The 27,191-nt window shown below is 38.9% G+C and overlaps 1 protein-coding gene across 2 annotated transcripts in view; it reads left to right on the top strand.

Moving 5' to 3' along the window:
- LOC140235596 (protein PALS1-like) overlaps positions 1 to 27,191 on the top strand; it is a 151,002-nt gene that overhangs the window by 93,508 nt on the left and 30,303 nt on the right. The window lies entirely within an intron of this gene.

Raw genomic sequence — 27,191 nt, 5'->3', positions numbered from 1 at the left:
CAACAGAATGCATTAGCTTGCCCAACGTAACAATTCATGGAATTCATCAGTCATGTTCAAACAAAGGATGTACTCGCGTTGACCAGGTGACCAGAATGCTCCATCAATTGACACTTCGGAAAACATCCATTTATTTTGCATTGAATGTAATGACAATCTTCTTCTATTGATATTGCCAAAATACACTGTACTGCTTTTGCTGCCAGGTGGATGTGATGGCAAGCACCACTTCAATACAAGGATTACCTGAATAATCACTGCATCACAGATGCTTATCTCAGTGAATTTAAAAACCAACATGCTCTGCTGGTACAAATGACCTTTTTCTGCTCATGCTCAAAGTGGAACTCCGAACTGGCTTATAATTTAGATTAGTGACTGCGTGAAAGGTGAACTTGTGATACTCAGGTGAGCGCTAGACCCGCGGGTCTCTTGTTCTTGTTTGTCTTCTTCTTCTTCGTCTTCTTCTTCTTCATCTTCTTCTTCTTCCTCTTCTTCTTCTTATTATTATTATTATTAATAATAATATCAGCCGAGGGGGAGGGGAACGAATCATATATACACACACACATGTGTGTAATGTGAAAAAGTCACCTTACACCACTCATGTCATATAACTTGAGATCAGATGTTACTTCAGACTGAAATTTTGACGCTGTAACATCTATATGAAAAGTTTCATGTCAGATAATTGTTGCTTTAGTTCCGTATACCCACAGTTTATCACCTGTGTAGGATACAAATAGAAAACAGAGGTTTTCTATAGAAAAAAATATAAAAAAGATGAGGTAAGTATATTTTGTCAGCAAAACACACAATTATGCAGATAATTGAAGTGGTTATTTGGGGCACAACTTAGGGCATGCAGACACTCACAAGCTTTGATAGCCTTGGAGTTGGAGGTTCTGCTTTAGGAAGATGTGTGCAACACCTGAAGTTTTGAAGGTACTTGAAAACCTTTCTTTGGTAGTATTTCTGACTGGATTACCTTACTGAAAGGCTCTCTAGTCCATGACAGGAAGGCACACAATAAAAACAACCTTCAGCACTGGTTGTTAAAGATAGCATCCTAATTCCTAGATTATTCACAGTCACAAGTCATCCCTTGTTATGCCTGTCATGGTGTATGAAACGGAAAAGTTCATCAGACTATACATAATTATAGAGCCTAGAGGGAAAATGGACTGATGAAAATAAATGTATAATTTTAAGCATTGCATGCTACCATCATGATTTTTTGTCACATGGTGCCAATTAGCCAAAGTCAGTTGACTCTACAGGTGGCTCTGGTTATAAATAGGCATATATTAAAGGAGAAAAAAATAATGAAATCGTGCTTTACCACAACACTGGAGCACTTTGCATTGTAGCTTACATCCCATCTCCTCACGGCCAACCATCTGTTTTGTTTATACAAACATTACTAATTCCCTCCCTGCTACAAACAAGTGTAATCCACTTCTCTCCCCTATTGAGGTGAATGGAGCAGTCCTTGTCAGTGTGGAATGTGAAGAATGCTGGTCTAGACAGAAGGTCAATGAATAAGTGAGCTGAGATTTGGAGGGGGGCTGTTCTTGCACTGTTCTCTCTGTATGGGTAGTGAGCAAGAAGAAATGGGTAGTGATCAAAACTGGAGTCCCTCCTGTTTCATTACCCTCCCTAAGCTGGCTACTTGTACACCCTTGCCCTGTGTGACTGGTCTCGTGTGTGTGTTTTGCCGCTGTAATCTCCGTTCTTTTTTGTGTTACTCCATTTTCATTCCTTTGAATCACTGTGCAGTTTTGCTCCTTCACGTCAATTAACCTCATATTTCAACAAGGAAAACAGTAATAATAATCACCAATCTGTGTGCAGTGAGCAAATAGGAACAGTGAGGTGCCTGTTGGTAGTGAGTGCAAGAATAGAAAGCACGATTGTCAACCCAAGTGGTAGTTGATTCCAAAGAGGGAAACAACTACACACCGCAGAATTAGCGGACCTGCCAGTGCACATTAATTTTGATGTGGATCTATTCATGGCAGAAGCCATCGGCTGATGCATGCTGCTTGTCCAACGTGTGTGTTAAAAGTGCCGTGAAGGTGGTTTGAATAGACTGGTACAGTACAACAGCAAAAACCATCTGTTGCAAATCAGGGTATATCATTCAGGCACGCAGGGAAAGACTGGTGGACTGGCCTAATGGACAGGCTATAATGGTGAGTGAAGGCATGGTCAAGTGATGACATTTGTTGTGATGACTTGTTTATGTGCGCTGCTATCACTCAGCTCCAAGGCTAGGCTGTACACTCCATCACAGTGCTGTATATGATTGCTGATGCTATAAGTAGGCCTACGTTATAGCTGACTGCAACAAAACTGGCTGATGGTTTACGGTGCAGCATTTGTAAAAGACTTCTAATGTTGCAAATGAAATGCATGTGTTGCTTTGTCTAACTTGGTGCTTCCTGTCGTCTTTCAGGTTATGATTTTGACTGAACAGCAAGGAGTTGACCAAACCAAGGAGGTACGTGTGTGCATGTACCTCCTTGACCAAGCAATCATTTGATAGTCAGTGTTATGTACAGTCCTCTTATCTATGGGCATGTTGTGTACATCATTAAAGGCCTCCTAAATACGAAATTTGATATTTTTTAAAGTGTCTTATTTGTGAAAACTATTTCAGCAATACTTGTAGTACCATGGCTATATATATCCACATTTCATGACATAAAATTTTACTGTGCTACTTCTGTGTGTGGGTAAATATGCACAAGCATTCAAGAAATGTGTGTGTCTGTCTTCAGCTATTGGTGTAGAGTAGAGCTTACAAAGTTCCAAATGTGAGCAGGTGGCCTGGCTGAGTGGAAAATGCTGTAGCAACTAGCATGACAAGTTTATTTGGAATTTCAAAATTGTTGGTTTATTTTCCTGATTGCAGAAGAAGTTTTTATATCAACAAAGTTTATAAATGTCAAATTGAAGAGATTTTACTTTAGTTGCTTCACCAACCCCCCCCCCCAAAAAAAAAAAAAAAACAAACAAACAAACAAACAAACAAATCCAGTATGAATATGATTAGCTTCTGACGTCAGAAGGAAAAAGGAATGTAATATAACCGGTTACCAGCAGGAAAACTTTGGTATGTTAAAAATATAGAAATTCTTAGAATATGTATTGATATGGATATATGGATAGATGGGTAGATAAACAGTGTTTGTACTGCTGCCAGAGAGATATGTATGGCTTAGGAAACAATATTGTGCCAATAGAACAGAGCTGTCAATTGCTTCCTTTGGCCAGTATGGACATTCTCTGTAGGCCTACTTGTCAAGTAACAGGCATGTAAACAAACGCAACACTGGTAATAGTCCCCTGCATTTAACCCCATACTGGTCATGTTTTGTAGTCCATTGATTACTGTTTATGCCATATATTTTGCTGGGTTTTTATTTTCACGAATTTCACGAGTTGGTTGCTATTCACAAAATTTAACAATGTGTGAAAATATTGATTCTGGTCCTAACAATTAACATGAATGCAATGCAATGCATAACATACATTTCCCCATCCATTGCTGTACTCCACAATCACAAATTAAACCAACTGCAAAATTGTTGGTAAGTCCCGATATGCAAAAAATTAGATTCGCTAAATATTTGGTATGTAATACAGAATCGAATAGGAATATTGTTTTCCTTCTGGCTGTAATTCAGGGGATCATATTGTTTTGTGTACTGTATCATTGCACTCAAGACTGAACTTATAATGATGCTTTTATTGTTATGCTGATAAATCATTCACATTGTATTCATGGTTTAACCAACTCCATTTTTGCTTGAAAAGTATGTGATAATGGTATTTTAAGTACAACATGTACTGCTGCCAGAGAGTAGCAGAATGGTGTGTGATACTGTAGGCGTGTCTTCATCAGCCCGAAGTTCAAACTAGCGGGACATTTTGCGGTCTTAGAAAATAGTCCGATACAGCGAATGTGCGTCTTCATCAGCTCGAACAGCCTGCTTCGGGAAATTAGTCCGAAAATTGACGCATGCGCACTTTGCAATATTACTCTGCCTGGCTTGCGGTTCGAAAGTGGATTTCCCCGCTCAAAATCTCCTATATCACCGTAAGTACGATTCTACAACCAGGGAGGTGAGCAGTACAGCAAATTCTCTCCAAAGAGATATTAATAACGCTACTCTTTCTTCTGTCCAGTGAGGCATTTTATATGAAATTAACGAATTGCAATGTTTAAACAAATCCAAAATGCACACAATCTGAAAGAATCTTCAGCTAAGGTAGAGTGGACCAGAAGAAGAAGTTTACAAAAAAACAGCTAGCATGCACGGCACTGAGTTTTAATAGGGAGGTGAGAGAAATCACCTCCCTGGTTTTAAAGATGACAACAACAGTAGGCCTATAGTACACACATGTGATCCTTGAATACACCGAGCGTGTAATGTACTATACACAATAACTAGCTGCTTGTACATGCGCTTTCCATTGCCAGCTGGCTAACCAGAAGCGTGGAGGGATCGAGAAAATTTCGGGCTGATGGAGACGCACCCAAGATAGCGCGCTATTTCACGATTTAGCGCTCTAGTTGACGAACTAGACCAAGATTTTTGGGGAAATTTTCCCGATCAAATAGCGCGCTATCTGCGTCTTCACTACACAGATAGCGCGCTATTTTGACATCGGACTAGTTTGGTAACCGCAAGATAGCGCGCTATTTTGAAACTTCGGGCTGATGAAGACACACCTATAGTGTACCCTGTGCTGCAGCACAAGTGTAGGGGTGCCCACTGGTGCTGGGATCGAGGTGTTTTGTTTCTGTTAGATACTGTGAACATGGCTCCATTATTTATCTCTATTCAGGCAACTGCAAGGCCAGTAAGGTCAAGGTTAAAGGTTGCAGACAATATCCCAAGGGGAAGTAAAAGGGTGACTTCATATCTGATTGAATGCTCCTCTTTCAGATGTGCAAAATTCCTCAACTATACAATCAGATATATCCTTGGCATTTATAGAGCTGTCATATCTTGCGTATGACTGATGATGTGACATGTGAATCGGAGCAAGTCTGTTTATCAGTCGCAATGAAACAGTATTTCACTGGCTTTTGCTGGCATGAAAATAATCAACTACAGGTGCTGATTTGAGACAATTGTTGTACAGGGCCTCTGTAAGTGCATGTGTAACCCTGCAACAGGCTTGTTTCACATTACTGATTTTCGAGAGAGAGAAAAAAAAAGAGTTTGTGAAGAATGACATGTATAGTTGTGATTAATTGCTCATTGTCTTTTGGGGGAAAAAAATGTGGAGTGCTAGTAAATGTTGACTGTCTAAGTCCTTGCATTGATTCTGGTGACAAATTCATGTTTGGATAGAATCTATGTGTACATTGTATCTATACTTTACTCTAAATGATTAATTGTGTCATTGATAGATGATATGCTATGGATTTTGATGGGCCAGCCATGAGTAATTGAAAATGCCAATATTTGCTGAAGATTTAAGTGCTGGTATGTTTTTGACAGTACTGTGTATGTTTTTGACAGTACTGTGTATGTTTTGAACAGTACTATGTATGTTTTTAGCTTTTGTCTTTAGAATCCTCCTACCACATCATGGTGTTCAATGCACTTTACAACATAGTTTGGTCAAATGAAGCAAAACAGAAATGTACATTGTACTGTATATGCAGCAGTGCATTATTACTTGGGCTATTTCCCCTTTTTTTTCCCTTCTGATTCCTCAAAATAACAGTGGTCATTGGTTTGCATAATTTTTCATTACAACTGACCAGTCCAGGATTAGAAGACTGCCCACATACACAGAGATAGAAATTATTCTAACAATGTGTTTGTGATTAGAAATTGATGTTTTGCATGATTGATACTGTGGCATCTTGTCAGTGTTTCTACAGTTTTTCTACAAGAATTCAGTATCAACTAGGAAAAAAAAATATTGCCTGTGGCGAGGCATTGTATGCGTTTTCCATAAATGCTTTGGTTTCATTATTCATGGTTGTATGCCATGTACATATAATATGCTTACAAATGAAATTGACTACTCACTGATGATGCTATACAGCTGTACAGTTGTGTTAAAGATTTTTGGGTGTATATTTGCCTCTAGTATGTTAATATTCATACATGGTAAGATCACCAAATTGCTTGTATCTAGAGTATTTACTAAGATAGATTTTCCCATAATAAGCAATGCACATGTACAATGTAAATGTTCAGTAATCATCCGTGACTCCATGCTAAAATAACTTTTATAAACCAAGAGTCTAGTTTATGTTGTCTCATTGGCCTTGTTACAATAGAAGAATATTTCTCTATGGCTGTACTATGATAAAGTTCACAAATTTTTGCCTTTAGAGTTTCAGGTTAAAGGTCCTGTTTACCTTTGGGAACAGTGATTTAAAAAATTTTCAAGATATGACATTTAATGCATATGTGTAGGTCTGTTGTATCACAAAACATTCTATCATATAAAATTTTCGCGATAAAGCCTAAAATATAAAGAGATATCTGTATATTTCTCAGTAAACCGTAACTGTAGACGGTTTAGTCTGGAAACATTTTTATTATAACTATTGTTTACATTTTGTATATTTAACAATATTTAAAATCAATTTTATGGATTCAAATTTTTACAGCGGTTGTTTGTATCCCCAACTCACATTTTAGAACTATTTTATAGCACTAATGCTGGGTTTTTGTTTCATCTGCAAATGGTGAATTATGCCTTTAAAGCTGTGGGCAGAGGTGACATCAAAATAGTACTGTATGAGCTGAAATTTTCGCGTACAGATATTTTCGCGAATTGATCCTTCGAGGACATTTTCACGTGTTGTTAATTTCGCGGTTGCGAGGGTCTAACTGAACTTAGTTATTTGCGCGTTGTTATTTTCGCGATTCAAAGGCGATTCGTGAAATTCGCGAAAATAAAACCACCGCGAAAATTTCAGCTCGTACAGTACTATTCACTGAGGAGCGTAGCCTGAAGTGAATAGTACTATTGGAGACACCGAATAGTGGGCCTCATCTTTCACCGAGTGTGAAATCCTGTTCCGTTGCACGAGTAAAGACCATACATTTTTTGTTTCACACAACACCTCGGACATCAAAAGATTCCCACACAGATTCTTAAATTTACAACATGTAGTACAGAAATGGCAACCATTTTTTCATGAAAGGCAAATGAGAAGCACAGTCTCAGTCAATCAGTCATGTACATGAAACTGATCGGATGGAAGTTAGTTGTTTACATTAAAATAATTGACAGAATGCTCACTTTGTATCCGGCAAAGGTCTGTTTATAGTGATATAAGAGCCATACAGTGGAATAAAATCTATGAGCTGAGCAAGAGTTTAACAAGGGAATCAGTGGAAATTGGTGACATCAGCCTTGTATTACTGTAAAACCAGAAATACTTGCGTCAAGAAAGTTTTCAGGAATTGGAGCTGACGACCTTTTTCACAGCATAGAATTTTTGTGAATTGCGAGTGGTATTCAATGCATTGTGTAGACAAGAACTTTTGCATGTGTTTTATTGTTGTAAATCATGGCTTTCACGAAACAAAGTAGCATGGCTGACAACAACAGCGTGCAATGGTACTTTTGACAGGCCTGACTTTTGACTGCATGTGATTTGATGTGCTACATTCTTTTTAGGTGTTGTATAACATTGATTGTACAAAGGAGCACATGATGACATTACAAATGCTGCAAATGCCCTTGTGTCATCATTTTACAAATAGTGTATCATTTGGAGAATGTCATCACGAAAAAAGGCATCATTTTCCAACAATTTACTGTGGAGTATCAAACATACTGGTATCCTGAAGTAGTACTGTACACCTAATCAGGTAAAGCCCTTTCAATCATTCACTATAGGATTATTTTTTGATGCAAAGTGTGCTAAAACTATTTATGCATTTGCTGAAAGCGATAAAGATAATACAAGTCTGCGTACTCATATTGTTCAAGAAGACGCATAGCATTTAGGGCAAATTGAGGCGATTCCTTCTTTCAAAATACTGATCCGTGAATGATACAATATATGCCTAGACCACTCAGGGTTGTCTCATAACTAGGCACTGGTGGAGTAAGTTTTCTATTTTCTGTGCCATAGTTCTACAATGTACTGTACACCATGACCTTTTCACCATGTAGAAATAGATGTTACACAGCTTGACATCTGGGTTCAAGCATGCCTGCACCCCTGCCGTTCAATGAGGACAAATCATAATAGGGGTCATTCTTTAATGCCTGTGCTACATGTACATGTACCGGTATTCTTATTCATTACCTTATTCAGCATTGCTTTTGGTAAGCACTGTTTACTGATCATGTATGCCAAGGAATCTTACATGTACTGTAAAGGGAGTTCCAACCGAAAGAAATCACATTTACTCAAAATCAGTTTATTCCAACATGATTCTCCCCAAATCAGGAAATGTTTCTCCTTTCAGTGTAACCTAACCAAAAGACAAAGTAGTATTAGTGTTGACAGTTTAGTTCAGATGCAAACGGATGTTGCAGTTCTCTGAGAATGATAGGCCCTATGCACTTTAATTAGGTTGCTCCTAATTTTCATTAGCACCCATTGACCAATGCAAGTAGATAAATTATAAACAGGGTTTCTGGGACGAACACTGCACTAGGGCTTTCTATAGCTCAGTCGGTAGAGCACTGGTCTAGCAATCCGGAGGTCTCGGGTTCGAATCCCGATGGAATCCCATTTTCTTTGCTCACTTTTCCACTAATAATTTATATTCTTTCTGGTCAGTTTATTCTGTCTTTATTTGTTACAAACTCAAAAAGCTGCATCACTTCGGTGATCCCTCGCATTTATCCCCAAGTTGAATTATCCTTCGGGTTTATGCCAGGTTCAAGTGTGTGCGTGTGTGTCACACACAAACACACTGCTATAGCTTCTGACCATCCGAGCATTGAGAATTAAGGGTTTCTGGGACGAACACTGCACTAGGGCTTTCTATAGCTCAGTCGGTAGAGCACTGGTCTAGCAATCCGGAGGTCTCGGGTTCGAATCCCGATGGAATCCCATTTTCTTTGCTCACTTTTCCACTAATAATTTATATTCTTTCTGGTCAGTTTATTCTGTCTTTATTTGTTACAAACTCAAAAAGCTGCATCACTTCGGTGATCCCTCGCATTTATCCCCAAGTTGAATTATCCTTCGGGTTTATGCCAGGTTCAAGTGTGTGCGTGTGTGTCACACACAAACACACTGCTATAGCTTCTGACCATCCGAGCATTGAGAATTAAGGGTTTCTGGGACGAACACTGCACTAGGGCTTTCTATAGCTCAGTCGGTAGAGCACTGGTCTAGCAATCCGGAGGTCTCGGGTTCGAATCCCGATGGAATCCCATTTTCTTTGCTCACTTTTCCACTAATAATTTATATTCTTTCTGGTCAGTTTATTCTGTCTTTATTTGTTACAAACTCAAAAAGCTGCATCACTTCGGTGATCCCTCGCATTTATCCCCAAGTTGAATTATCCTTCGGGTTTATGCCAGGTTCAAGTGTGTGCGTGTGTGTCACACACAAACACACTGCTATAGCTTCTGACCATCCGAGCATTGAGAATTAAGGGTTTCTGGGACGAACACTGCACTAGGGCTTTCTATAGCTCAGTCGGTAGAGCACTGGTCTAGCAATCCGGAGGTCTCGGGTTCGAATCCCGATGGAATCCCATTTTCTTTGCTCACTTTTCCACTAATAATTTATATTCTTTCTGGTCAGTTTATTCTGTCTTTATTTGTTACAAACTCAAAAAGCTGCATCACTTCGGTGATCCCTCGCATTTATCCCCAAGTTGAATTATCCTTCGGGTTTATGCCAGGTTCAAGTGTGTGCGTGTGTGTCACACACAAACACACTGCTATAGCTTCTGACCATCCGAGCATTGAGAATTAAGGGTTTCTGGGACGAACACTGCACTAGGGCTTTCTATAGCTCAGTCGGTAGAGCACTGGTCTAGCAATCCGGAGGTCTCGGGTTCGAATCCCGATGGAATCCCATTTTCTTTGCTCACTTTTCCACTAATAATTTATATTCTTTCTGGTCAGTTTATTCTGTCTTTATTTGTTACAAACTCAAAAAGCTGCATCACTTCGGTGATCCCTCGCATTTATCCCCAAGTTGAATTATCCTTCGGGTTTATGCCAGGTTCAAGTGTGTGCGTGTGTGTCACACACAAACACACTGCTATAGCTTCTGACCATCCGAGCATTGAGAATTAAGGGTTTCTGGGACGAACACTGCACTAGGGCTTTCTATAGCTCAGTCGGTAGAGCACTGGTCTAGCAATCCGGAGGTCTCGGGTTCGAATCCCGATGGAATCCCATTTTCTTTGCTCACTTTTCCACTAATAAATTATAAACAGATCTAAGTCTCTCTTTATGCCTCCCTTTAGAGTCCCATCTTAAAATCTAAACTTTGAGGATTAAATGCTGTGAAAAGTGGCAAGTGTATGACTGCTGGTTTGTGGTACTTTTGCACACACTACATTTACATCCACTTCTCACATAAGTATTCTCTTCTTTGACAAGTGCCCGATTGTTACTGCATATCTGAGGCTTTATCAAGCAACACAAGTAAACACCTGTCCTTTGACTCTGTGCCCTTTATGGCAGGGTGTGCAGTGAGAAAGCTTTGTTATGGAAATTTCATGTGGTTTTGTTCCCAAAGTATTTGGTGTGTGGGATTTTCCACAACCAGAGAGGAAGACAAGATGTTGGAAGTTTTTCTGCCTTTGTTTTGTTTTTGTTTTTGTTTTTTTTTTTCTTTCATGACAGTACACCAACCTAAAGAATGCCTTCACCTTTGATACCATTCAAATATCTTCAGTGCTCTGGTCCCATTGCTGTGATCCCTCTGTTATACAATGTATTTTCTGTTGCAAGAGCTTTACCTACAGTATTAGATACACAAGTATTGTCTATGCTCAAGCTGGAGTGTTGTTGCTTTTACTGGTGCTTCCATTTCTTTTCAAGTTCTTATGATTATGTCCTGATATAATTCTTGTGCAATAGCTGGGTAATGATAGAGGGGTTACAGATAGGGTGTAATCATTCAAAAGTAGTCATGGAAAGTTTACATGTATAAACTTTGTCTTCCATTTTAGAATCAATCATAGAAAATGAGGCATCTCATAGTGTTCATACAATGTCAAGTTTAGATAAGAAATTTGTTGTAAGGTCATACTCATAGATTTTACCATCAAATGACTGACACAATTTCTGTGCAATACCTGAAAAAATAGTTGTTCTAGTCTGCTGTGCATGTACATCCATAGTCATATTGGTTGCAGCAATTACTGATTTAGACAAGTTGGTTTGAGACCACAATCTATACTGGGGAATATTGTTTGCGGAAGAAAGAAAGGAGGCATTTCTGTGTACCTGCATCCACATTGATGCCCTTGCTGTGTACATGATTCCCAATATTTTCATATGATTTCTTAAAACATTAGTTTTTCTTGTTCATGTGATCAATAACATACAATGTATAGGAATTTGTGTATTCCAGCAACAATGACAGGGCTGCTAACTCTCACGCAATTAGTGTGAGACTCATGCAATTCGCCAAAATTTAACTGTCTCACTCTGATGACAGAATTCTCATGATGGACTCCAAAAACAGAAAGTAAAAAAAGAAATGTTCCCCAAATCCCTGATAATCTGAACATTCACTATGCCCAAGCCTTAACTGTCTCAAGATTTTCCCACAGGCACACACTCTTTATGCATGTTTTGAACTCTTTACTGAAGTACGCACCAGAGTGCATTGTCAAAGCTCCCTCCAGTAGAAAGGGGAGTTGTCACACCCCTTCCTCATCATCCCCAACTCCCCCCTCCCCACCTCCCCACCACCACCACCACCACCACCGTCACCACTATTGCTTTGATCTCTTGGGTTTGATCATTCCTCCCTCCCTCGCAGTCTCACTTCAAATTCATACTTGAGGTTGGAAGCCCTGCTATGACCTAGAACCTGTTTACAGTGTTACAGTGCAGGGTCGGCCGAGCCCAGCCTCAATTGCTATACTCGGTCCGTTTACAGTGCCGGCTCGGCTCGGCCTTTCAATTCACACCTTTCAATATTTTGTCGTAGTGGCCCTCTGCTTGTAAACAAATGACTATTTACATTGGGAACGCGCCGGTCGCAATTTGGTACCGCATTTGGCCCAGTTTGCGTTTACAGTGAGGAAAGGCCTAGCTCGGCTGTGGCCGAGACTACCTCCAGAGCTTGGCCAAATGCGCGGCTGATTTTGGTACCACATTTCGCCTTTTGCGCGTTTACACTGGTGCGAGCCCGACCCTTTCACTCACTGTAAACAGGGTCCTAAATAGGTTAGTTATGCACTTGTCAAGGTAATGACTCACCCGACTACCCCCGGACATGGGTGCGTCATTTCCTGGTTTGGTCCGTCAAATTTGTGACCCAGGTGTGCGTCATTTTCCCAGGTTTGTCCATCAAATTTCGGACCGAGGTGTGCGTCAAAATCCCATCATTGTCGGGTCAAATTTTTGACCGAGGGGTGCGACATGGTACGTCACTTTGCTATGGAAAATAACACGCATTATTCTGGACAGAGGGGTGCGCCATGGTACGTCACTTGGCTATGAAAAACTGCACGCATTTTTGCACGCTACCACAGTACTGGATACACGTACCGCGAGTGAAATTACAGTGAGCGCTTTCCCGCGGCAAGTGAAAATCAAAGTCGGAAGCGTTTTGGAATAAGAGGGAAAAATGCTGGCCCGAATCTGGCAAGCAAATAATTTAAAGGCCACCCTTTTTCCTCACATTTTCCCTTCAACAAACCCATGAAATCATGCATATGCAAGCTCAAACCTGAACGACTGTTTATCGAAGTAGCGACTTCAACCTTTATTACTGTCGAACACTTACTAAGTTACTTGAAGAAGCCCTAGTGCCTATTGCATACTGCAATGCAAAACCAACACTTGTTTATATTCCAATGCAATGTGTGTCTAAATAATGTTCTGTGGTGACAAAGCCGAATATCTTGACCGTAAAAGAAGCGGCAGCACAAGAAACTGCCTGCCGCATGCCATTTTTTTCTGCTCGCAGGATAATGCGGTGGCGGCGCGTACCTGCAGTAGCAGGTAAGTCAAGTGATGCGTGACTCGCTGTGAGCAGCGTGCTCCACGTGTACGTAGAACCTCCATGGTAGAACACAGTATAGACTCTACGTAATTCAGATAGAAATGAAAAACATGTCTCTTACGTGCAGTCAAGAGTACAGTACTTACTTCTAACACCAACTTTACTTACTTTTAACACCAACTTACTTTTAACACCAACTTACTTTTAACACCAACTTACTTTTAACACCAACTTACTTTTAACACCAACTTACTTTTAACACCAACTTACTTTTAACACCAACTTTCGACTTACTTTTAACACCAACTTTACCAAGAAAAAAGAAAAATCCCACTATGGCAAGGTGCCAGACGTAGACATGAGGAAGGGGGAGGGGGTAGGTAAGGAAGAGATTACCGTATTCAACGAAAGAAACGGCGCGTACTGGCACATTTTTGGGAGGTCATAAACAGTCTGGGGCCTGGGGGATGAATGGGAAAGAATGTTCACTCAAGTCGTAGCCCCAGGGCGAAGACCCAGCCAGGATTACAATAAACGTTATTATTCTTTATTTCTTTCATTTATCTGGCCTCAATTAAGACTATTTCTTTTTTTGATTTCTTATCAGAATCATCTGTACTAACCAATAAAAGAAATAAGTAAACTATAACTTATTTTCCTGTTTTAAATACTTCTGGATTCTGAATTGTCTGCCCATTGCTCGATTGAAGAAAGAGAAAAAAATGTTTACTACTGTTTGTTTCTCTGAAAGTTCTTTATTCTGAAGGTTCGTTAAGCCAATAAAGAAATAATAGAGTTAATCTGAAAATGTGTTACAATTCGTTTTTAGATTAATGATATATTTTATTTTTTTAGAATATGAATGCTGCAAATGACATTTTCTTAAGAAAAACATCGGCACAGGGATTTTGCTCCTTTCAATTCGAAATAACAAATTATCAGAATATGAACCCTTTTTTAATTATACCCCCACCACACATAGTGTGAAGGGGGTATATAGGAGTCACCGTGATGTTGGTCGGGCGGGCGGTCAGTTGGTCGGTCGGTTTGTTTCTTGCGTCGCGAACTCCTCCTACATTTTTGGAGCAATTTATATGAAACTTAGGGTAATTGATGATATTGAGGTATAGATGTGCAAGACATGTTTTTTGTGTTTGTCGGACAATACGTTGCCATGGTAACCATAATTTTACCAAAACCTTGTGGATTGAATAACTTCCATAGTATTTGAGCAGTCAATTTCAAAATTGGTATCTATGATGATCTATAGGTGTAGTTATGCAAGACGCTCGTTGTTTGTACTTGACAAAGCATTGCCTTGGTAATCGCATGTTGTCTTCGAAATCTTGTGGAGTGAACAACTTCCACAGTTTTGAAGCAATTAAAATCAAATTTGGTAGGCATTATGGCCTTGAGGCAAAGATGTGGAACACATAATTTTTGTGTTTGTCGGACAAAGCGTTGCCAAGGTAACCATAATTTTACCAAAACCTTGTGGATTGAATAACTTCCACATCATTCAAGCAATTAAGGTCAAATTAAGTATGTATGATGATCGGGAGGTGTAGTACCAATGCAAGACACCAATGTATTAATATAAAAAAAAAAAAATGTGTTGCCAGGGTAACCATTCATTTTTGTGTCAAATTGAACCATTTAATCTGTGAAGGTAATATTTGGTGTGTATGATGCTCTTTAAGTGTAGTTTTGCAAAATGTCCTTTGTATTTGTATTGGACAATGCGTTGCCATGGTAACCGCATTTTTTTTTTTTAATCCTTTGGAGTGAACTTCTTCCACAGTTTTCAAGCAATTGAAACCAAATTTGATAGGCACTATGGCCCTGAGGTATAGATGTGGAACACATCATTTTTGTGTTTGTCACACAAACCGTTGCCATGGTAACCACAATTTTACCAAAACCTTATTTTTTTCATCATTCAAGCAATTAAAGTCAAATTTAGTATGTATCATGACCTAGAAGTGTAGTTTTGCACGACACCAATGTGTTAGTTTAAGGAAAATGTGTTGTCATGGTAACCACTCATTTTTGTATCAAAATAAACTATTCAAGCTATGAAGGTCAAATTTGGTGTGTATGATGGTCTTTAAGTGTACTGATGCTGGGGGAAAGCATGTTTCCATTGCTGTAAGTTTTATACTCAGTGTCAACTCTGTAATTGTACAGTAAACTAAAATTATTCTATTTCCAGTTCGACAAGTGCACAAACTTGGTATTAACGTCATTGCCCTCATGACATCACATACTATAAAGCAATACTAGGGGTGGGGGTATTAATCACCTTCAGTGATAATTCTAGTTCTTTAGGGAATGATAAATACCGCGTGCACACAAGAAATTAACGAAACTAAGAAATAAATCTCATTCTTGAACTAAATAATACTTCCCGTCTATATACCTCCTTCTGAAGTTAGCCTATCACATATCCGGCGCCACTATTTTCAAAAGCCCACTATGTAGGCCTACGGGTGCAAAAAAAAACACAAAACAAAACAAAAAGTGGGGGCTGAGCCCCCAGTTCCGCCGGCCCTGCTATATCACTAACTCCTGATAAAAAAGAGGAAACGATGTAAAAACATGAATTTAACTTATTTCTTGCCTTTCAAAAAGTCGCTCCCTTCTATATGGACACAGACTGAGAAAAAATATGTTCAACACTGTTCGTTAAAGTTTGATACTCTGAACGTTCGTTTATTAAAAGATTTGCGATTCCAGAGGTTCGTAAATCGGAAAAAAAAAAATGAAAAAATAAATCGTTCTTTCGAAGGGTTTTTCACTCAAAAACAAAATAAGATTTGGTAATCTGAATGTTCGTTTATCCGAAAAGAAAATAAGTATAGTCCCAATTAGTTGTGTGCCACGTAATTCGTTTCAGATTGACAAACTTTTAGAATAATGCCACAAATCAGTTTGATAAACCATAATTACATTTTCGAATAAAAAAACATGTAAGCATATGGAATATGCGTGTTTCGTATACGGAATAACACCCCATCGGAATAGCGAACCGTGTATTTTTTTTTTTCTGAATAATGAACACGACGAAAATAAATAAATATATATATATAACTAAGAATCCAATGTATTTCTTGCCTTAAGATTTTCCTCCCGTCTATATTTCTTTTCTGAAGTATCCCCAATGCCCAAATAAAATGATTACACTTTTACTCTGAAATTTCGTCGTTCTGTAAGTTTGTTTATCTGAAAACAAAACAAGGGTTGGCACTCTGAAGGTTTGCCAATTCGACAATGGAAAAAACAAACGAACAAATGCTTGTTAATCAAATAGTAACAGGTCCCTGACAATAATAATAATAATAATCATCATCATAATAAGTTTTGTAATCCGTTTCCAGACTAACCAACTTCATTTCATGTCCGAATAAACGCAATCACAACATTCATGCTCTTTCGGATTATGAATCATTATCATTCATTTTCACACTTTTATAGGTACGAACATCTATAATGTGTAGGAAATTTGCATGTTTCGGAATATCATTTTCGCATCAGCGAACCTTACGTGGGTACTACGAAAATGACCCCCCCCCCAAAAAAAAAACAACAACAACAACAACAAACAAACAAACAAACATACTAAGATTTAATCTCATTTAGTTGCTTTAAATATTTCATGTTCCGTTTGTGTTTCTTTTTGGAATTATCTGTTGCTTCCCAACTAAGAAATAAACAATGTCAAACTATTGATCAGAATTAAAATCATTGTCTTGCTTTGAATGTAAAGTTTGTTATTCCAAAAGTTTGTTTATCCGTGAATAAATAATGCGACAATGAAAGAAACGCATCCATGGAATCACAAACATTCTTGCATTTGTGGATCATGACTTTCACATTTATTTACGAAAATCTGCAGTCTACATAAGGTGTGACACGATAGGGAATTCGCGTATTTCGGAATACTTTATTTTCGTATAAACGAACGTTTGATGGGTACAAAGAACATGACCCCACCCCCCCAAAAAAAACAAACAAACAAACAAACAATCCAAGGCAAATTAAGATCGAATTAGTCTGAATTACCTGCTTTGAAAATTTCATGTATCACCGTCTGAATTATCTCTCGCTGCCCAATAAAGAAATGAATGATGTCAAACTAAGAATTAAACTTATTGTCTTGCTTTGAATGTCTCTTCTCTTTTTTATTTTTCCTTTTCTGATTAAATAAAAAAAAAGAACCAAACAGGCAATGTAACACGCAACTGCAGAAGAAAGAAAATATATTGAACAACCAAATAACAGAGAATAAACCCTTATTTTTTTGTGGGGGGGGATAATTTTCTTTTTAATACTTGGTCGAATGTACATGTAATGTTGGTGAAACCATTTCCTTTTTGGTCGGCATTCTACGATATTTGTTCCTTCTTTTTATGGCACAAAAATCAACACATTGACACACCCAATAAAACACCCGTCATAACTATATAAAAAAAAAAAAAGGTTGACAATTTATGTTTTAAGAGACAAATCGTGAGCAGAGGATTCCATCTTTCGATTTCCCTCTCCCTGTCCACTCTCACTCGTACTCGGCTCACCCTAGTCTTTCCCCTTTCCCCACCATGGCCCTGATCACAGGAGTGATAAAAAACAACAAAACAAACAACAAACAAATAGCAGCAAATATGACTACACTTGTCTCTTGTGAGGTGATTATCAAGCAAAATGTTGACAGTGGAATTGAACAACGACATGAAAAACAATGTGAATAGTAGCCAGAGGGAAACTTGACACCCATGTGACAGACAAAACCACAGGGCAAAGGAATTTGCGCGCACGTGTAAATTGGGGGTCGGAGTACAGGTGGAAACAGGCAGTTAGAGTAATCGAACCAGACCCCTTTGAAAGAATGCAAACATATTGGTACTATTTTTTGTTTGTCTTTATTTTGGCATGAAAGAAAAACATCAAGCAGACTAGCTGTGCACCACAAATGTTCACCTAGCTGTGGAAATGATTACTACAGCCCTTCTATCATGACAAAATATTAAAAAGTCAGTCAAATGTCCCAAGAAAAATACAAAACCTTATCATGCTTATACGGTGTGAGCGACATCTACTAGTAGGACAAAGCCATGCATGCTTCGTGCTGAGCTAGAGTTCAGGGAGGTAGCTCCCTGGCTGGAGCCACCAGCTGGCCTGGGAGCCACATATGTTATGTAGAGTTGGTGAGAGCTTGACGACAATCTAAAAGTAGAAAGGTTCTTGTGGGTTCACGCTCGACAAAATTGTGTGATTTCTCAAAATTCAAAAGAACTTGAATGATCTCTGAACGGTGAAGTTGCTCTGATTGCTAATTTAGTATATTTTATGATCAACAGTTGATTATTTTCCGCTTGTAAAAGACACAATGATTCCACAGCGAACGTAAACTACATCGTCCATGTGTTGCATTCAGCCGGTCTAGCAATGGCCGCGCACACACAGCGCATTTGCCTTTCACATCATCTACTCACAAACAGCTGGCTTACATTACAAGTCATGTATGGATTGCATGCTCAGAATACATAGAATATCGTTGTGGCAGAGTGATTTACAGTGAATGATGGTACTTACAGGGTAAGGGAAACTTGCCGAAACTTTTACAAATTCTGTTTACAAACCAAAAGAAAATGAAATTGCTTGAATAAAACGTAAGCAAAAATTGTTTCAGTATTTACAAATGTGTATCAAATGTACCAGGGATGTCCGTCAAAGAAGTGACCGAGGTGTGCGTCACTTTCAACGTGTTGTCCGTCAAAAAGGTGACTCTGGTGTGCGTCACTTTCAACGTGTTGTCTGTCAAAAAAGTGACTGTGGTGTGCGTCAAAAACCATGTTTGGTCGGTCAAAAAATGACCATGACGCACCAATGTCCGGGGATAGTGGGGTGCGTCATTACATTGACAAGTGCATTAGTAGTGTATTCCAGTCAATGTCTAATTAATAGATATTTTCATCTGCAGGCCTATAGCAACAAACTACTCAAACCAACTGTGCATACTTTGGTACTCAATGCATTTTGAGACTTCAGAAGTTCAGATTCATGTGCTTGGCCGACATGCATTAAATTTCACTTTATTGTGCAAGCCTCAGACAAGCATTTTGATTTTCAAGAAGAAACCTTAGCTACACGTAATGAACGTACCCATAAGATATGATTGTATGCTTAGTAGACCAAGACCATTCAGTCATAATCTCATAAACAATTTTCCCTATTCTGGATGTAAAGTACCAGTACAAAAAAAAGTATTAAAAAAAAGTAAAAAAATAAAAACAAAAATCTTGTACTGGCATTTGGTTAGTCTAGATCCATAGCAAAGTTTTGCTTGATATTTTATCATGTCAGGGATTGTGTTTGCAGGGTACTGTGTATCTGGGAATTAGTGTCTCAATTGCTCAAGAACCTACATTGTACCATGTTAAACATGAAAACTGAAAAATATTCTGTACAAGCATGTTCTCTCATAGACTGGATTTAGTTTCCTCCTTGTTTCTTTTTTTTTCAGATGCTATGATTTTTGTGCAAACTTGCTCCTCCACCATGTTTGTGTTATTGTCAAAATACCATTCATCATAGCCAAAGAATTCCATCGTGATAGTAGAGATAGGGATTGTTAGTGAGGAATATTACACCAAGGAGACACCATCTGTGTGGAATGGTCTCTTATCCCCTTGCTATCTCCTCATGACTCTGTGATGATTCAACTTTGACGGGACAACTCCAACTTGGTGCTAGACTTCAAGAACAACTAGGCTGTCTCCTAGACCCATAATTTATGCCAGTTTCAAAAGTTACACAGTACTGTAAAACATGATATATTCGCGGCATGAATTTTTCGCGAATTGGAGCCGACGGCCTTTTTTGCGGCATGAAATTTTCACGAACTGCCACTGGCATTCAATGCATGTAGTGTAGACAAGAACTTTCGTGTGCATATTAATTTCGCGAATCTTGGCGCTCACGAAATTCGCGAAATTAAAATGCACGCGAAAATTCCTCGTTTTACAGTACTTGCCTTTACTCTACAGAACTGTGTGAAACATTTTTTATTTATTTAATTTTTTTAATTCGCCAATCCTTTTTTCAGGGGTTTATTCGTCTCAGCAAGTTTAGCCTGTGTCACAAAAATATGTTGAGCTTTGAGGGCAATATATGAATGCGGTGATTTTGTAAGACTATCAATCAAAAGAAGAAATAGTGTAGTCTTGAAGCAAGACAAATCCCTGCGCTAGAGCTGTAAGCAGGGAGGTGGGAAGTAAGCATCTCTTCCCACCTCCCTGCTGTAAGCCAGTAGGGGCAGACTGCCTCTTGCCATGACCTTTGATCTGTGATACTGTCACAGACCATCAAATAGCAGTTTCTGATTTTACAGAGGTATGTTCAGGTGTCAGGGTGGGAGAGTAGTCATGACTTTCATATTTACTGGGGTCACTGCTACCATGACAGTCTTGTATGGTCCTCATCTGGGATAAGGGGGAGGGGCAGTCAAGCTGGTAAGTTGATGTCATTGTGGTCAACATGAAACCTGAGGAAAACGGGGTAGTTAGTCTTATTTAAATTGTTGATGTGCATCTGTGTGCACATGTATTCTGCATCATAACTCTCTCTAAAGACTCAACAACCTTTCCTTCTATCAGGGAGGTTTTCTCTCACCTCCCTGCTTCTATGCAGCGTTGATATTCATATCAAAGTCTGATATTGCTTGGGAAATGTTGCATGCCACCTCTTCTATAAGTCTCTGAAGTCACACAAGTTTTCATATCTAACTTCAATTGATGCGTGAGTTGTATAACTGCCCAGTCATTTTGACTGTGGGTTACATAACTGAACTATTCTGATAACATGGTTCCTGTAGTTTTTGAGAACAAGCTGTGTGCAGTATACCATTTGCTGATTAATCTACCAACTTTCTTTTTGTTTGCAAATTGCCACCTCCTTGTTTCCTTTGCTGCATTGTTTGTTGAGCAGTCATCCATGCAGGTTGCGTGCATGGATATCACGGATCTTTGCAACCATGAACATGCCATTTTAGTACTCCCTCTTTTTTTTTCTCTTTTTTTTTATGCCTCCGCCATGTAAGTGTTGTATTATGTTTTCAGGTTCTTTTCTTTTTGTGTTGAAAGACCCTGTGGTGTACAGCACACATTCCCATCAAGTGCTTTGATGGGTGAATCATTCATCAATTGCAGAAATTGACTGAAAATCACAAAGCTCTTATTTTTTTTTTCTTTCATATAATGTGGTTTTGGTTGTCTGTTTTGACATACCAGAAATACCAGTACTGGTACTTTAAAAGGATATGTGGGCCAAGATTTTGGTTGCTGCTTCAAGTCACATTAGTTGTCCGCTTGTATGACCATGGACCGTCGTAGGTACATGGTACATGTATAACAGATTGTCAGAAAGTAGTGAAGAAATGAAACATGGCAACAGCCCCAACATCGTCTGAGTATCATAAAGACATGTATAGCTTTTGGAAAATATATTACCGACATAATTTGTAGGTTGTATCCATGATAATTACTCATTGTAATTTACATTTTGTTTTTTGTTTTGTTTTGTTTTTTAGTCAGTAGAGATAGCATGTATATAAAATATTCTAAAATTAGCAATATTTCTGTGTGTGTGTGTGTGTGTGTGTGTGTGTGTGTCATGATAGATTTGTATTTATAAAAGATTTAGTTTGTTGGTATTGCTTGCCAGACAATGGCAAAGAACATTCTTTGATCATGAACACATCACTAGCTTTCTCTTTTGACAGGGGTGTACAGTACAGTCTGTATGTGCCAGGAAGTGTGCACAAGTAGGACACCTTTTCACGACACTAATGGCATGCAGGCACAATAACATTTTTTTTTTCACCTACATACAATTGATAGTTTGTGGTGTGCCAACAGTCATCAAGGAATGTCTAGGGGATGTGACCACAACAGCAACTGCCTTGTGGAACTGGGGCTTCCCCCATTGCCAGCTTCAAATAGCAATCTTCCAGTCATGGCATACCCTGTGCTGAATCACTCTTATAGCATTATTTCAAAATGAATGATGCACTCTGAATGTACTCTTTCTGATTATGTGTGTTTATGTACATCACTACCTTGGTCTGTATGGGTACATATGTATGGATGCATGTACTGTAAAAGTGGGAATTTTCGTGGTGTTGAAATTTTCACGCATTTCGCGCAACCAGAAAGTAGCGCGGAAATAAAAGCACACAAATATTTTTGCTTGATGTATGTTCCAGTAGTTTATGTCGTGATTCTCCAGAGCCGTGCCTGATAACAAGCAACATTCAGAATATTTGATGATGATTCTTCTATAATTTGTTTTTCAGATATTAGTGCTTTTTTCAAACAACATTTAGGGGTAAACTGCATTTACAGTGATTTTTTTTTTCTTATGAATTGTTATAAAGAAAATCCATGGAAAGCTAATGTATGAGCTGTTAAAAAGAGATATATATGCCTTCCATCAGTTATTGGGTGAAGTCAGATGTACCCAGAATCAAAAGAGGAAATTGGGGGTAGTCATCTCAAATTACAGTTGTTTCCCAGGTCTAATTTGATAAATGAACCACACATTTAATTTGCTTATGATCAGGCACAGAAGGTTTGATGGCTGCTCAATTAGAGTACTCAAACTGGAATGTGAAGCCTGGTGATGACTTTTTCCCCAATCTATAGCTAGAATGGTATATTGTCATGAGAAGAGTTAGCTATGATGGCATTCTTTGACATATTGGTAGCTATTGAACATTGGGTTGTGATGTGAAGGAATTACAATGCATGGGCAGTGTTGTATATGGCACAGAAATATGCAGGATCTATTCCCTTGTTCGAATTTATGAGCATGAGCATCTATCCTATAAAAAAAAATCCAACATCCAATCAAAGGAGGTATGCAATAGGTAGAAATAGAGACAAAATTTTGATGAGAGACAGATTTATAGAGCAGGTCCTTTCATATACTGTGATGTGCAAACTATGGTTGATGCCTGCTGATCCGTATGCAGAGTATGTTCTGCCAATGTAGTTTTGCATACTGGAGCACCATACTTCTTTCAACCCAAACACAAAACATTCTTTTTTTGGGGGGGGGGGGGGGGGAGGGGGCACAATTGTAGCATTTGGGCTCCTTTCCTTTTGTCAGTAATATGTGCTGGCAAAGGTAATACATTGCCATAATCCATGTAATGCATAAATCATCCAAGAATCTAAAGTCCTTTTGTAGTAAAACAATGTAGAATATAGAAATAGACTTGAAGTGTGATCATCCTAAGATTATAACACAAAGCAAATCATGAACAGGCTTGTTTCAGCGTTTGGTCTTGAAACATCTTTTGTATGAATCTTGCTAACACACTTCGTTTAAAACTGTCTTCCCCCCCCCCCCCCCCCCCCCCCCCCCGTATCCATTTTTTTTCCTCCAAGCTTATACTCCTGTGCTCAAGGTACATTTCCATTTTTGAAATAATGCCCATTTTGCAGACATTTTCCTCAGTTTACAGTGCGAGGCTCGGCCGCGGCCGAGCCCACCTTCATTTCAGTGTAAACACGCAAAAGGCCAGATGCGAGGCCAAAATTGGCCTCGCATTTGGCCACACTCTGTAGGTGGTCTCGGCCGCGGCCGAGCCTGACCTTTTCTTGGTGTAAACGCAAACTGGGCCAAATGCGCGGCCAGTTTTAGTCTGGCTTCCAAACCCTCTGCCTGTACTATTTCGCTATTCAGGATATTAACCCCCTAAACGTCGAAAACTAGTATAGTTTAAGACGGTTTTGTCCTGCAAAGGATTTTTTTCCTTCGGCAAAGGCCTTTGCCTGAACGGTGACTTCGTCGCCACAAAATTCAGTTGGCAAAGGGTCTGAAAACCAGACAATACCAAATTGCGTTTGTTTACAAGCAGAGCGCCACTACGACAAAATATTGAAAGGTTTCAATTAAAAGTGCGGCCGAGCCCAGCAGTGTAAACGGACAAAATTGCAAGGCTCGGCCGCGCAATTGAGGCCGGGATCGACTGCGGCCGAGCCGCGACCGAGCCCGGCCCCGCACTGTAAACGGGGTCTAACTACTGGGTGATCATGTAGGGCTCCCAGTGAAACCAGTGTTTTCAAAGTTGGCTATGTTTGCTGTCATTGTGACAACTTTAGTGTTTTAGTTTTTTCTTCTTTTTAGATGTGCTTAAACTACTTCTGTGATCAGAAAACAGAAAATTAGTTCTTGAACAAAAATGCAAATGTTTCCCTTATAGATGATTGAATGAAATGGTCAGACCATTAGGAACTTACTATTAACCAAAGTTTTTGATGTGCAGAAATAATTCTAATTCTGTGCTTCCCAATGAAATGTCAATATGAATCTAGATATTGTCTTAGTTTTAAAAACCCCACATGAAAACCCTCTCCATTTTGTCACCTCTTATTCAGCATCCATTTCGTCTTTGTTCCCAAATCATTCCCAGGGCTCCTAGTACTGCATTCAAATTGCCCAGTTGTTCCGGTGCTGTATCGGTGTTGTACCCCAGTTGTACCGGCATGGGTGGCAATGTGAATGTGCATTTCCTGTCACAAACTCTACCAGTTTAGTTTGTTATGGTACAGTCCTTTTACAAATTTGTGCTAGGGTGCGTCCTGTTCAGCACCAGTGCTGTACCGAGAGGGGATGTTTACAATGTGAATACATCTTGGTACAACTCTATTCCAAAAAGTTTAAAAGGTCAGTCAAACAGGCTGCTGTTTACAATATTGAAGATTGAAGCAGGTTGTTTTTTAGGAAAATGTGAGTTAACACTTTGAAATCTCTGGATTAATCACATCATAATTTATATTTTACGAGGACGATAAAGTTTATGATTAGTAAAACAGGCAATGTGATGGATATTGATTTTCCTCAGAAACTCTTATGGCAGAAAAAAAAAACACCCTAATTTCAAGTCCCTTTTTGTCATAATCGTTTGTCATTTCTTAATACCAGGGAGGCGAGACTCTCTACCTCCTCTATGTATAAGCCCTACTTGTGCGTTTGTTCTGACCCTTCATCTCCTCTTCCTTCACCCATTCACTTCAGTCTCTTTCTGTTTTTCCTTTGACACTTGTCATTTATTTTTTTTTTCTCTCTCTCTTTTTTTTTTTTTTTTGTTTTACAAGAGAGCTGCCACATGTAGCATTCAGTTTGCAGCGAGAGTATGTGAGCGTGATTATTAATTTTTTTTTTTTTCGGTGAGCAAGATTCATGTGCTTTATTGCCTGATAACCTTCTGCAATATGAATGCACTATCACAGGAATGCATCAGAGTCGTTCTGAAACAGCGAGAGCAGTGTAAAGACGTTTGTTACAGGACTGTTGCGGTGTTATACCTCGAGGCATTGTCTTGGTTCAACCCCAGTACAAATTTTTCAGACAATGTGAATGCAGTATGTATGGGAAAGGTAAAATTAAATATATTGTCTGAAAGTGTTCTTCAGCCTCATAAGACAGCATGCAATCCATTGCTCCATACCTTCAAGTAGGCAGTTTTGGAGCTTGAAGGTGTAATGCATGTGTTTTATGATATCTTGAGGGTGAGGAGATGGAATTTAATAAAAAATGAGCTGATGATAATAGTTGATGTTGAACGATCATATAACTGCTGACAGTTGTTTCTTGGGAAGAGAGGGGGATTAACTTTGATGGAACTCTGGCAACTTTTTAATGGTTTTCATGTGTGCCAAAGTGATAGCATTGTCGTATTACAGCAGACAGCTCATGCACTACTTGAAATGTTTGTAATTAACACACATCCTTATGGCATTTGATGGAGGTGGTGTGAAAGAGTGAGGGTAAGGGAGACAGACAGATGAAAAGAGAGATGGAGGGAGAGAAAGAGAGCTGGATTGCCAGTTAAAGGGGTCGTACAGTTTTGGTTGAGACCTAATTTCAGGTTTCTAACATTTTTTTGTGAAATAATGAGAAACCTCTTAAGAAATATGAAAGAGCACGTAATTCTATGAGGAATTCAACATTTATTAGATGAAAATTGGTTTTGAAACGGCTGAGATATCCAAAAAAGAGCGATTCTAATAAAGTGTGGGACCCACACTTCATTACGATCGCTTTTTTTTACTTTGTTTTTGGATGTTTCAGTCATTCCAAACAAGATTTTCATCAAATAAACTTTGAATTCCTCTTAAAATGGTATACTCTGTACTATATTCTTAGTGTTTTCTTGGTATCTCGCAAAAAGTTAAAAGCCCAATTCTCATCTCCACCAATACTGTACCATCCCTTTAAAGGGGAGTACTTGTAATGTGTGTGCAGTGATGCACAAAATTATAACACATTGTGAGTGAACTGTGTGGAAAATCAGACTATGTGATGTCATGACTGGATAAGAGGGCTTCAGCAGTCCATGATGTCAAAGTTGTGGAATGATGTCAAGAAAATAGAAGACAATTCCATCTATCTTTAATAATTATTCTAGCATACTGGAAGAGCATTTTACTTACATGTCATTTAGAAGGCAGGGGCATAACATTTCCCATGACTCCTGTCAGGAACAGGTTGAGAAAATGTTTACTTATCATGTAAAATGTTCATGTCATCATTAGAAGTGTATCTTTGCATCAATATTATATTGAAAGGGAGAGAAAAAGAGTGCAAGGTTGGGGAGAGGGCCTGATGAGTATACAGCTAGACACCACTGGCTGGAAAGTCCCATGAAAGGCCCTGTAAAATGGGGCTATAATGTGGATGTTGATGGTAGAATGTGTGACTCCACACTAACTCTTGATTGCAGTAAAGTGAAGTGTTTATTCATGTTGTAGAAGTCAAGATTGAGCTGACATTTCTGATATCACAGACTTGCCTTGTATGGTGATATGAAGATTAGAAGGAGAAGAGGTCATGAAAGGGGGACAAGAATCCTCTGACAACTGGTCTTACCTTGTGTGTAGAAGAGAGAGCTTTCACTTGCCAATATTCATAGAATGTGTGCCAAAACAGATTGCATTAAAACTTGTTATTGTTGTCATCTTATTGATAT

The sequence above is a fragment of the Diadema setosum genome, chromosome 1 (genome assembly GCF_964275005.1).
Source record: "Diadema setosum chromosome 1, eeDiaSeto1, whole genome shotgun sequence".
Lineage (NCBI taxonomy): Eukaryota > Metazoa > Echinodermata > Echinoidea > Diadematoida > Diadematidae > Diadema > Diadema setosum.
The sequence above is the reverse complement of the archived record's forward strand: the minus strand, read 5'-3'. Positions and strand labels throughout refer to the sequence as shown.